We start from the raw sequence: 13,878 nt of genomic DNA, 5'->3' as shown, positions 1-13,878 counted from the left end.
AAAAATGTTAAAAAAAAAAAAATACAGCAAGCCTAAGCAACATCAGATTTTAGAGGTAACAGAGTGGTCTGAGCTCACTTGTTGAACATTTAGTGACGATTATGCTGTCACATCTGAAATTTGCCAACATTTTTGTCTAGTTCAGGTTAATTATCAGTGCCAGCGATCTGCTTGCTCCATCTGAGAAAGTCTTCTGTAAAGTATTGTCAACCCATTGATGAAATGTGCAGAGATTACTTAATGTAGGTAGTGTGATGTATAGAGTCAACAGAAAAATATTAAAAGAAATGCAAAAATAACTGGTATAGGGGGAAAAAAGCCTAACAGCACAAATATTCATAGGAAAAAAAAAAAGGCTTCTAAGGGTGGGGGATACCTTATAGTTGCACAGCAATGACAAATATATCGACCATGCACTGTGGCGTCTTGTTGAGACACCCATGTGTGTTTCCAATGGGAAGGCAACAGAGTTCCTCCCCTGGAGCTATGTCTGGGATATATCTCTGGCTTTGGCCAGAAACATTTGGGTTACATTCAGAAGATGGTTTGAAAAGAGAAGGAATAATTTAAACTGAGAAAAAGACAACAACTGAAGCATATAGTAGTGAACCTTTAACTGTACACTTAAAGGCTGTAAGCAGTTTGATAGGATAAAGAATAAGGCAAGAATGGCATGGTATAGTTAGAAATATTGGAGTGCTACTGAGAATGGAAACTTTGACTCACTACCAATGGAAAATTTGACAAAATACTTTATAAAGTATTTAACTGTCTGTTAAAATGTAGGCATTCAGAAAAATATTGATTTATTTTTAGTAATTTTTATAAAAGCAGTTTTGATCAATTGCTGGCTTAAATATATGTAATTGCTATTTCTATCATTAACTTCCCATTTGTTGGCTTTCCTACCAGGGGTGGCACACTGAACATACTCTGGATATGATTTTGATTGAAATTATTTTGAGCAGGTTTTTTTTCTGCTCACGTAATTTGTACTGGGGTCATTGAATTCAGCTCCAGGAGACTAGTTCTGCAGTCATGGAGACAGAAAGGTGCTTTCTAAATAGCATCTGGTTTTCAGACTGTTTTACTGAGCAGCAGCAGCCTTAACGTGTGCCTGAGTTGAACTACAAGCAGCAGTGAGGTTTGAACAAGTGCACAAGCTGCATTTGTGCTTTGAGAGCTGTCTGGTAGTGGTGCATATAAATATAAATACATATAAATACTCGAGAGCATATAAATTTTAAAGATTGTGAAATAATATAGTACTGTTGTCTGAGTATTATAACTTAAGTTATGGAAGTTCTTAATACCTTGATTGGTTTGAGGTTCAGAATCATAAAATAGGTTAAAGCTGTCAGTTTCTGAAAGTAACCCAGACTTAAGAGTTGTGGTTAATAGTACAGCAAGGTAGAAATTGTAGAATGTGGAGATGAAAAATACCTTGTAGATCATCCAGTACATCTCTGCCAGTTTGAGATTTGTTCCTAAAGCAGTATTTTTCACTAGGATTTTGTCTAGTCCAGTTTAGAGTGTTCCACTTGGTGATACTTCAGTCTCATCTCTTATAGCAGTCAGCATCATTTTCTCACTTTAGTTTTACCCATTAACTTCAAGATATGCCACACGATTTATCCAGACTTCTTCCTGAGGTAGTCTGTCGTTACAGAACCAAACCAAACCCATGTGTGCCTGTACCTCTGTTCTGAATTCAGTTGTGTTCTGCACCTCTGTCAGTGCTTTCAGGCGTGCCTGTCGATGGGAAGAGCCTGGCCTTTCCCCATGGACAGTTTTCACTTCTGGAATTCTTCTTGCCCCCTCGCAGCAGCATGCTAACAAAGCCTGCCTTTGTTTCTCTGGGAGAATGATGCAAGGCTGTCTGTTAGCTCAGACTGATAGGAAAAAGGCAGCCTTTAAGGATGGCTGGTGGGTTACTCTGTGTTTTTTTCCAGAGGCTTGTCCATGTCTGTCTCTGACCAGCGAATCTTCAGAAGCATTCTGAGGGGTCACTGCAGCAACAATTGGCCATGCATGTGTGGGTATTCCCACCTTGCAGCCAGGCTTTCAGCAGCAGGTTTCTCACATAAATGCATTCCAAAGAAAGCTCAGTCCTGGTTTATTTTAGAACATAAAAATGACACCTATTCCTTTTTCTCTTTCCGTTAACTTTTCTTTAGATTTTCTTGTTCCTCTTATAGAAAATTCCATTTACTTATTAGCTTTTGCTGGTGTTAAATTATTGCCACATATAACTTTAATTTTATGAATAGCTTTAAAATATTTCTCCCAACTGTAATTTCCTTTGTTCAGAAGATTCTCAGTAAATATTCTTCTTTTATGTCACCCACACAATTCTTCTGGCTAGTTGCTAGGCTCTTCTTGCCAGATGTTTTTTTCCAGCTTTTGTGACAATGAAATGCAGCCACTGTATGCACAGTGTTTAAGGGAAAAAAAAAAAAAAAAGCTTTGAACACTTCTTTGTGCTAAGAAGTATAATTAGTTTGATACTGCTTTTTTATTTTTTCCAAATATGATGACATATCTTCATTTAAGAATAGTTTACCTGCAAAGTTACCCATGCCCCAGGTAAGTCCCAGGTGCTCAACGAAGGGAAGCCCAAATCCCTTGTGTCAGGGAAAATCGAGCCTTCTGTGACCTAGATGATGTAATGACTGATGAAGAAAGTCATCTTTCCTATGAATCAGATCTAGATAGATGGGTTGAGCACAAAATGCTTCAGGGACTTAATTCCACTTGTAGCAAAACTGAACCTTCTGACAAAACAGCTTACTGCCAGAAGTGTCACCCAGTTCTGTCTCTGGCCTATCCGTGGAAGTGTTGTATTTGTATAAAACAGGAAACAAGCAAACAAAAAATAGTTATTGCTGTGTGACAGAACCCTTATAAAACCCTTGGTTTTGATTTTTCCTGAACCTGTTGAGAAAGCTGTGCAAACAGAGCTTCTGGGCTGGTGCCCACAGAACAACATGGAGGCTCTTGCATGTGTCCTCGTGAGATCTCTGCCTGTCTCCATGTATGGAGCAGACATCTGTAGCTAGGTCTTGAATTCTACTTTGAAGACTCGCAAGTTAGGTATTCTAGAATATAACCTTTGACTGTCTTAGGTGGCCTGATCACAAGGCTGCTCCCCTGAGATACGGACTCTGTTTTTGTCAGTTCTGAGCCTCTTCAGCTGTTTCCTACCTGAATTAATTAAAAACATGCATGAATTAAAAACAGCAATTCTGTCTATTTCTTCCTTTTTAAGCAGTCTCAATTATGGAACTCAGTGTTTAGACATTCCTTTCACTATGGTGACATTTATTAAGCTAAATAAGTGGAGGACTTTTGAAAGAAGTGAGTAAAATGTGGCTTGCTAACTAACTAATTCTGACATGATCAAAAACTTTGCGTCTGAAACATCAATGAAACTTCCCATGTACTCTGACACTATTTTGGATTTATAGTGTCAGCCTTCAGTGAGGAATTTTATACTGCTGACCTTATGTTACATATGTGGCATTTGATGATAGTTGGAAAAAAAATCAATTATGATTTGCTGTTAAATCATGGCTGGTACATTTGCAATGCAGCAGCAAAGTCACTTTTGCATCTCACAAAACTGCAATAGCTCCAAGCTATCTCTAGGCTTTTGCTGGGCTCATTGGAAGCTTTTAGGAGCCTTCTGCAATTCCTTCACTGGTAATTTCTGAACATGGGGCCAGCTGCAAGTGCATATCACAGAAGTGATTAGGCAGTAATGGGGCACTGGGGTGTAAAACAGCAGTTGCAACAGCAGACTACTACATTGTGTTTCTTTACTAGCTAAATAAAGACTTTGTTGGATGAAGAGTGTAGAAAAATATGCTCTCAAACTCATGAGAATTCTAAGAAAACAAACATGTAACAAGTTTGAGATTGGTTATAATTCAAGGACAAGTCCAAAGTGATTAATGATCTGTGTTTTGAGCTATGTACACTATAGCAAGTTCAGTTTTCTTAAATGCTTTCAGCACTAACAATTTGTAAATCATCTGCTTCTCTTTAATGTAATTATTGAGCTGAATTAAGTCATTGTCTTGATGAGCAGAGGGAGGCCTGTGTTCCTTAACCAGACTCCAAATACCTTGCAGAAAGATGGCATCCTAATTACTGTTGCCTAATGCCCTATACAGGAAAGTTAAGCACAAGCTTGTATAAAAGATTGCCTCATTCTTGATGCTTGTATTTTTTTCTATTCTCCACAAGCGTCATTTTTTCATATCATATCCACATGAGGGAAATTTGTACCTCCTGCAAGTCCTGTCACACATTTGAAGACAAAGTTCGCTTCCAGTGGAAGAGTGGGGTTATTACTGAGTTAGGGTGTTTTTTTAATTGATTCTGATACTTGCTACCTTTTATAACAGCATGCTTCCTTGAAGTTTTGATTTGATGCTCTTTCTCAATACATTCATGCTTCAGATATTCCTTACTATATTATTATCTTTATACAGAAGCAGGTCATAGCCTTTTGTTTTGTGGTGATTTTTTTCTGAAAAGTAGGGCTGTGCTGAGATACCAATTCTTGTTGCACTGAGTTCTCAGCAGCATCTTTTGCAAAGGCTAGGAAAATATTTTCTTGTTCTCTGCTTTTACCTATTTCTTTCCCAGGGGTGGTGGTAGGGCGGCAGCAGAATCACTGCAGGATTCTTTCCTGAGGCAGAACAGCCTGACTGCATTCAATGCTAACGTCCTTTGACTGCACTTCGGTGATACTGCAGTCATCCCTGGGAAGAAGACAGTGACAAATATGCTGGTACACTGTTGTACTGGTACAGTAATCGGCAGCTCTGCCAAGGCACTGCATGAGGTTTCATAGGCAAATTTCTGTCCTTTCAGGCACTATTTATTTTAAGCACGTGGTCTTCAGACCTTTTCTTTTCGACCTTTGAATTCCTTTCTTTTAGCTGGAATAGAGTGATACTAACCATCTGTTCGAAATGTGGTATGAGCTGGAACAAGAAAATTCAACTTTGAGTGTGAAAATTGATGAGGAGGTCTTCAGATATAAAGGAAAGAGAATCAAAGTCTGTCCTGGCTGTCGGGCAAAGATTTGGAAGATGTTCAGTTCATGCCTGTAATTCTCCCCCAAGATCTTCCTCTCTCTGATCGGAACTCCAGAATAACTTTGATTTGAAGGATTTAGCTTGTGTGGCTCACTGCCTGTGCTGAAAATGTCATAGAGAAAATGTACAAACATTCCTGAGTTCTCTAGTTCCAGGACTATGTGAAAATCAGTAAGAAACCAAGAGTAACTTTCTGAAGTACAAGAATATTGTAACTTGGGAAGACACACTGATGATAAATAGGAAAAAAAAGGTTGCCACTGCTCTTCATGTTAGCAAAAATGATTAATATTACTGATGTTTCTTGTTTGTAGATCACCTCCCTTGTGACTCTCCAGTTGCTGGCCGTGGTTGGCAACAATGACCAGCTTGATGGACCCCGATACAAATGTACCGTATCTCTGGACTTCATCAGAGCTATTGCCCGGTGAGCCTTCTAGAGACCCTTAGTGTTATATGTGCCAGTCTGAATGAGACTTAAAACCTGTATTTTTCCCAGTCTTTATGTTAGCGCTCTGCAGATCAGAATGGATATCTGTGGATGTTTTTGAAGAATGAGTGAATGAGTCTTATCTACGGGAGGTGTTGAACTTGAGATAAGTTTCAATCCTGTTTTGAAAAACAGCTATCTTAGAGTGACAGGAGTAAGCCGAGGAATTGCTATAGTGTGTCATAGTAACATACTGTCTTTGTGCTTAATGAAAGTCAGGAACTTCCTGACTATAGTGTCTACAGTGAATATACTGATCTAAAACAGCAATCCATTTTATTTCCAGAGGCACATTATGGTATTTAAGTCCAAACCGATATTTAATTCTCAGAAGTGTTAGTTTACGACTTACATAAAAGCTGCCTAGGTTATAAGAAATCTTCCACATTGTCTGCCTTCTGTAGTTAATACAAACTAATTCAATAATTCAATGTAGGTACGTCAAAGGTAGTAATTACCTGTTCTTTCAAAGCCTTCAGTGTGGGAGTTGGAGAGCAGTTCCAGATGCATCAGGAGAGATGGTGATAAATTACAGACAGAACTGCATGCAATATATAGGCAACAATCCAACTGATGTCTCACTGACAAGAAATCCAAACAGTATTACCTCACACATGTTGCTGCAGCCAGCTCAGTTAGCAGGTCTTGGTTAAAGAATATGTAGCCAGACCAGAATCCAGGAATGACATGTGGCAAAAAGAAAAGGTTATGAAGGCCACCTCTCCTCTGTAATATGGGACTTCAGAGGAATCTGTGTTTCAGGCTATATCCCCTATCCTCAGTGCACATTGCTTCCTTGAGCTATGAAATGTCTGATAGTCCGTCAGTGAACCACACAGACATAGTGAAGCAAAACTTCATCTTGTTCAGGCCTGGCTGGGCCATAACTGCTAGCATCTCTAGGGCTTTGCTGCATCAATTTGCTGTTCCCAGCAATAAAATCACATGTGAATGATGCTCTGAAAAAGCTCCCACTGGTACCAAGTACAGCAAACCATCTGTTTAGCAACATGGATCACTGTGTGCAGACATCCCTATGCTCTTGCTTCTGCTCTGACTCTTACTATGAGTACAGAAACCAGGTTCTAAACTCTGTACTGACTATGAGGATTCTCAAATTCGGACACTTGAAGCAATGGCCCTTCACCTACAACTTCAATATCCTTTGAAGTTTTGTGGACTCTATTAGTGTTGCCATACAGTACAGGTGGAGAGAAAACAGGACCAAAACTTGGGCCGTGCAGCTTATGTTTAACAGAGAAAGTTGATAGAGATGTTGTCACTTCAAACCTCAGTGCACAGCACTGGCCTTTAGGTCAGATGGCAGTACTAAGGTCCACAAGTCCATGGGACCTGATGGGGTGCATCCACGTGTGCTGAGAGAGCTGGCGGAGGTCATTGCCAAACCGCTCTCCATCATTTTTGAGAGGTCTTGGATAACAGGGGAGGTCCTTGAAGACTGGAGGATAGCCAATGTCACTCCGGTCTTCAAAAAGGGCAAGAAGGAAGATCCGGGTAATTATAGGCCTGTCAGCCTCACCTCCGTCCCTGGAAAGGTGATGGAACAGCTTGTGCTGGATACCATCTCCAGACAACTGGGAGAAAAGGAGGTTAACAGGAGTAGTCAGCACGGGTTCACCAAGGGGAGGTTGTGCTCGACCAACTTGGTGGCCTTTTATGATGCTGTCACATGCTGGGTGGATGGGGGAAGAGTGGTAGATGTAGTCTACCTTGATTTTAGAAAAGCATTTGATACTGTCTTTCCAACCCTGTAGTTTTTAACCACAAATGGAAGAAGTTATATTTATTGCAGACTGCTTTGAGTAAGCCGACTGTCTCCTGATTCCTTCATCTCCATTACTATAATAGCACTAAAATAACTTCAGTCATCAAAATCCTCAAATACTTCATCCTTGTTAGCATCTCAACCTTGCTGCTGGACAAACTTACTTCTACAGGGCTGGAGAGTAGGACAGGCAATTGTGCCCTCTCCTTCCCCTTCCCAACCCTATTCAAGCTATTCAACATTTATTTATTTATCTATTTATTTATTTAGAGAAAGAATGAAGTCTGGTTTGGTTTTTTTTCAAGCCGAAACCCACCTGCTTTTGGAAAAGCGGAGCAAACTTAATTATCTTTCTGGTGGCTTTTAAGGTGATAACCTCTTCCAATGCACGGTCTTCCTGTTTAATAGTGTAGAACTCCATGTCTCTCTCTATTCTATTACATACATTCAGCCTTTGCAGATAAATTCGCATGCTTTGTAGTATTTACATTTTCAGTTCAAATCAGTTTAAGCATTTCTTTTTAAGAAACTTTTCATTTCTGATAAATAGATCTCAAACTCAGGTTTATAATCTTTCTGTAGCTGAAGTAAGAATCACTTAATGTTCATAAAATTTCATGTAACTTTTCATATAGTTTCTCATGATCTTGTTCTTACGACAGTGGTTGAGTTCCATTTAGCTAATAAGGTTGGTGTTAGAATGTGATTTGTTTCTGTGGAAAGCCTTATAATTAGCATTTTTATTGAGCAACGTAAGGTAATATGAATATAACAGTGGCATTTTATTTCCTTTAGTTTTGTCATTGGATTATTGGGTAGACTCCAACAGGTTATACCTTATTAGGTATCATGGGGATTTCTGAACTTTTTCTCTTCTCAACGTGATGTTCTATAAAAACTTCTTGAAAAGTGGGTTACAGAATAGCGCGTGAGTAGAGAATATTAAATGATTGCAGCCTAGAAAATAAGACATTCAGTCAGTTAATCTCACTTAGCATTGAGAACAGTTATTTTTGAATCGTTGAATACTTAAAAACACAAAAACCAAAAAACTTTTAATTTTATACTTGTCATTATATGCAGTAATTTGTGTTATTTGTTCAGGCAGTAAATCTCAAAGTCTGAGTGTTAGATTGCATGACAGAATGAGTTTGAAGACAAAAAAAATAATTATATGTTTTATTTTACTGCTGTTCGTTCTGCCTGCTATTGAAGTATAAAAGTATACATTAAAATCTTCTATCCTATTGAGTAGTGTTCTCGGATTTTTCAAATTTAGCTACGAATATGGGTCAGCTAGTGTCAAGACTGAAAGAACACAGACTGCAAATGAGTGGAGATGAAGGACTTATGTAGTACATGGTAAAACAGGTGGTTTGGAAAATGAACAAAACACTCAATAGCATAAAAGGCTGCAACTTTGCATCGCCAACAGGAATATCATATTTACCATATGAAAATGTATTTACTTAGATATTTTTTCTGCTTAATGACTGGAATAAGAACCTTTCAGTTGTTGCTAGAAAGCTGCTTTATTTTTTTCAAACTTAACAAAATTTGAATAAATAGAAGGTACGAAATTAATTAAAAATTAAAAATTAAATCTTGATGGCTTTTATTTGGAGATATTCCCTGATTTTGATAGTGCTGTGTCTCATATATATGTCTCCAAACAGGTTGCAGTCTTAGCAGTGTTATGATGCTTGCTCCAATATACTGTGTTTTTGTTTATAGGACTGTGAACTTCGACATAATAAAGTACTTGTACGATTTCTTGTGAAAACAAGCTTCACAGCCATATGGACACTGTGACAATGACTAAGGCAAGCTGTGTTCATCTCTCTACTTAGCTGGCCAGAATGAAGAGTATTTTGGCTCTTTTGGATTTGTCCAAACAGGTGCTGGCCCAGCATGGATTCTGATGAAAATATTCTGATTGGTCTGGGTAGATCTGAGCAGAGGACTATTTACCGGGGACCCTGGAGTATTTGGAAGCAATGTGTTAATTATAAACAGCAGGGTTTGAGCACAATCTGTTCTACTCTTAATGATGTTATCTTAACACTGAAATTGCCTGAAACCCATTTACTTAGGACTGCATTTTGCTCTATGAACTCTCCCCAGTGCTTTGAACATGGCAGCAGCCCTTGTTTGTATGCCCAGTCTTTTCACTTCCTCTCCACAGGAATCTTTCCAATTGCCTGCCAAAGTAGCTTTTCCTGAGGCTACCATTTTAGGAGAGTGGAGTAGTGAAATACAATAAATATAAGAAAATATTCAAAAACAAGCTGGTATAAATACTTTCTCTTCAGTCATTTGTAGGCAGAGTGTTACACTGTTACATGGAGATCACAATGATTGGGAACTCCCAATTAATCATCATACTGTCCTTTTTCAGACCATTCATAAATGTTAACTACGAATCTATTTTTATGATCTTGCTTTTAAAAACTCATTGATTCATGAAATTCTAACCTGATGTTGAACTTGAAAGTTTCTTTTTTTTGAACATTTTAAATTCCCTTTAAACTCATCCAATTCTGTAGAGTGCTAATTATAATGCTGTTTTAAAGAATATAATTTAAGATGCACACTGTAGTGGTTTTTTTAACAGTGTCTGTCCTGTAGAGAATTGTGGCACAGCTGCCGTTCCATCAGAAAGAGAGAGGTTCAACAGTTGACAAAGTATTCCTGTAGTGGTTGCCCAAGCAAGGTGTAATAATGAATAATCAATGTAGTTCTCTAACAGCACAAAGCTTTGACTTTGGAAATATATGATGGAATACAATGAAACTATATTTGTCTCCAATTTACAAGCAGAGGAGTCCCAGCTGCTGTTACCTTTATAGAGTATTGAAATCCACTGACCCACTTAAGGATTATTGTCTTCATAAATCAAAAGTTTTTTTCACCATCTTGAAGACTCAGGGCCCCACAGCCTGTTACTTGGTTATTTTGTTCCTTAATGCTTGCCTTTGACTCTTTAATAGTATAAGACCATGCTACGTCATGTGTTGACCACTATGGATTTCTAAAAAGAAAAATACACACTTGTCTTGATATTGGAGATGGTCAGATACCCTGAACATGTGTAGCTCTTTCTCACTTTTTTTTTCCAATTGTGAATGTGTAGCCAGGCTTCTGCTTCTGGATTTGGACTCAGATGAAGGAGTTCCAGGTGAATCTAAGCAACAGAAGCATCCTTCTGGCCAAGCTGTCATTTCCCTCCTCAGGAGAATGTGAAAGGGCAGCAGTGAGTCATCTCTGTGATCCGTTTTCCTTCCGACTGCTGAGCTACATCAAACTCTGCACCTGTCCATGAGGTGGCAACATTTGTCACACTTGCTGAAATAAATGGATGCAAATACATGACCTGTTTCAAAATGTTTATTGCCTACTTTTGTTTTTACTAATAAAAATGTATGCAAGTTGTACTTGGGACTAAACTTTACAGCTGCTTCTTTTTTTGGAGCTTGTGATGGGCTGAGCTTAGCTCTTGGTCTGACTACCAAGGGCTGAAAATTGACGAAGGAAGTTTGAGCTGTTACACCTAAACTAGCCCATGCAGAGAAACAGCCATGCATCATAGCTTTTCCAGATATCTGATGTGGATTACATTTAGATATGTGAAACTTAATGTGATTGATACTAATTTATGAAGTCCTACAACTCTCAAGTCACAAAATTTTGAAAATTCTGCAGCTGACCTTTTTTTACAGCTTTCAACAAAGGGAGATTGGGCTGTACTGCTGGAGAAGGACAGTGGCAGCATATGAAGGTCCTGCTCAGTGGTTGCCAGCTTGGCTGAAAACCAAAGCACCTACCAAGTCAGTCTTGTAAGAAGCACTTCTTTGGAAAGTTTTACTCCCAACAGCACATTCTGAATAGTATAACACTTCAAATTACCCTGCATAAAAATATCAGAAATACTCAAATAGTTCTAGAGAATGCATGCAAACTGAATACAAAGAGAACATGGAATACATCCTGTGTGAGTATAAGAATGCATAAAAAAACTTTGTCATCTCGGAGTCACACAATGTTTATATCTAATATCCTACCAGAAGGATTTTTACCACTTGGACTAATACCTGATTCTTTCAGGAATGTTTTTAATGCTGTTGATGATGTGCATTTTTAGAAGATGCAAAGTCAAAGGTTTCAAAAAGGAAAAAAAACATAATGGTCTTTTGCTCTGGTATAAAAGCAAGTTGACCCCAACTCAATGTTGTATGGTTAAATCAATTCCAAAATCTTAGTATTTTTAGCTGTATGAATCCATAAACGCACATAAGTGCTTGTAATAACACTTAATAAAATGCACAGTATTGTTTTAATGTTAAAATTCAGTTGGATATTATGAATCACCTGACATGTATAGGTAAGTGATGTTTCTTCTTCACTGTTGCCATATCTTTTCTAAAAAGAGATCAAGAGCAGAACCAGTTGAGGACTTAATTTGTTATAGGTGCTAGGCAACACACAGGCAATGTACATGGAAAATACTAACCATGCTTTTTCAGAACTGATGTGCCTTTGCAGATGTTTGAGTGTGGAACAAAACCAATCACAGTAAGTTCTGGTTTAGGTTGCTGCTGGAAAGGTGTTCCATTAGCATTGCAGCGAGTGTGTTCATTTGGTTGTTCAACCTTATCTGTAGTCCCATTAATCCCAGAGAGAAGGTCAGACTGTCAGAACTACCAAACCCCCTTTTTGGGACACAGAAAATGGGTGACACAAAGTATGGGCCTTAGAAAATGTGCATTGAGGAAATGTTATGCTGGAGATATGTTTTGTAGTGCAATTTCTTCCCCGCTAGCCTGATGATCATTACCAGTGTAAATCTGGAGGCTGAGGCTACAGATAGTTGTGGGATGTAGTTAATTTGACTAAACAAAGTTACCTGGAGAAGGAGTAGTTACTGGGGATCCCTTACCTGGAGCTGCTCTCCTTTCACTTAATTCCATTTTTGTGACCTTTTTGAAAGATTTCTATCAAGTGATATAAAAGTTAAAGCTGAATCAGCAGAATGAGAATGAGCAAGGTGACTGAGGTGTGGATGATGGATGTAGGCTATAACTATGCTGATGATGGATAGTGGAATTTATTCTAACAAACTAGAAATACCTCTATATATCCATATCAATGAGTTTATAAATTACTGCTGAGTGTCCTATTATGTACCCTAGCAATATTTCAGTTTAAGACCCCATTTTCATGGGTGAAGTCTTGGGCTTCAGCCTCCCCAGGACTAGAATTGCACTGATCCTACAGGTGAATTTGAGAACTTTGCAAAAGATGCAGAGCAAGAGAAATCCTCAGTACTTCAGTACAAGAGGATTTATTTAAAGAATACCAAGATTTTTATGTTTGCCATTCAAAAAGTATTAAAATACTTTAAAGATTATAAATGCATAGTACCTATATTTAGTGCCTGGTCCACACATCCACTGGAGCCAGGTCTTGTTTTTAGAAGAAGAAAGTAATGGGGAAAGCATTGCGCCTATCACAAAGTTGCAGAGAAATTAGTGCCCTTAAATACCTGACTTCATCAACAGCTGCATTTTCATACCAATAGCCTAGAGATTTTCTTTTTAAAAGAGTCTTGTAAGAGTGCATCTTCATTTAGTATGAAGGAAATTTATTCTTTTTTGACAGTGATTTACCTTACTCTGCTTCTCCCAGAGCTTACTGTGCCGACCATAATAATCCCTGTGCCTGTTCTCTGATTTTTTGTTAGTTAAAAGAAGTGAATTGGTTACTTGAACATTTTGTGACATCTGGTGCAGCTGTACACCATGATTTACATATGAGCATAGATCCGTTTTTTCCTTGGTGAAATTTTTCCAGTATCCAAGTAGATTTGCCAAGCCCTTTCAGGCGCTACTTGCTTCCCTCTAACTGGAACAGACAGCCATGCCAGGAAAATAGTGTGAAGGATGGGATTCCCAGCAGGAACATAGGAGATATTACATGTCTGTGACCTGGAAGCAAAACGCAGACGGTTGAATATCCCAGGATTAGATATTCCCTCTGCACCTCCATTGGCAGAGGTAGCACGGAAGAGCAAGGAACAGCAGGTTCTTAGGGATTGCCTGGAGTTAGGCATGCTATGTGCTTCAGTCTGCCTGGTTTGGAAACAGAAGATTTCTTCCATCCAGGATTTAATGCTACTGACATGATGGTAACTTCTGGTTTCTCAACATCAGTGGCAGTTTCTGCTGGAATAAAAAGTTGGAAATCATACTGCTTGTTGTTTGACATTGGCAATATATCAGCCATATATTTGATAAGCCACGTATTTGTAAATATTTGGACTTCTAGTATTAAGCCTACAAGTAAGACCAAGACTATTTGTTGAGCAGCCTGTGCCCATTCCGGTTTCCATGCTGTTTAGGTTAAGGAAGTAATTCACTGTCCAATAGCAAGGTCATCTTTGAGAAACAGCTTGATGCCCAAAGTAGCATAGGTGGATTTAATATTTGAGATGTTGT

General features: G+C 38.5%; 1 long non-coding RNA gene across 1 annotated transcript; it reads left to right on the top strand.

Moving 5' to 3' along the window:
- Positions 1-5,401: 5,401 nt before the first annotated feature.
- LOC109363698 lies at positions 5,402-10,835 on the top strand. The gene is made up of 2 exons (XR_002109498.2): positions 5,402-5,535; positions 9,119-10,835. It is a non-coding gene; the product is annotated as an uncharacterized LOC109363698 (long non-coding RNA).
- Positions 10,836-13,878: the final 3,043 nt, after the last annotated feature.

Source organism: Meleagris gallopavo, chromosome 1 (genome assembly GCF_000146605.3).
Source record: "Meleagris gallopavo isolate NT-WF06-2002-E0010 breed Aviagen turkey brand Nicholas breeding stock chromosome 1, Turkey_5.1, whole genome shotgun sequence".
In the NCBI taxonomy this organism is placed as follows: Eukaryota; Metazoa; Chordata; class Aves; order Galliformes; family Phasianidae; genus Meleagris; species Meleagris gallopavo.
Note: the sequence above shows the minus strand (reverse complement) of the source record. Positions and strands in the feature narration are given on the sequence as shown.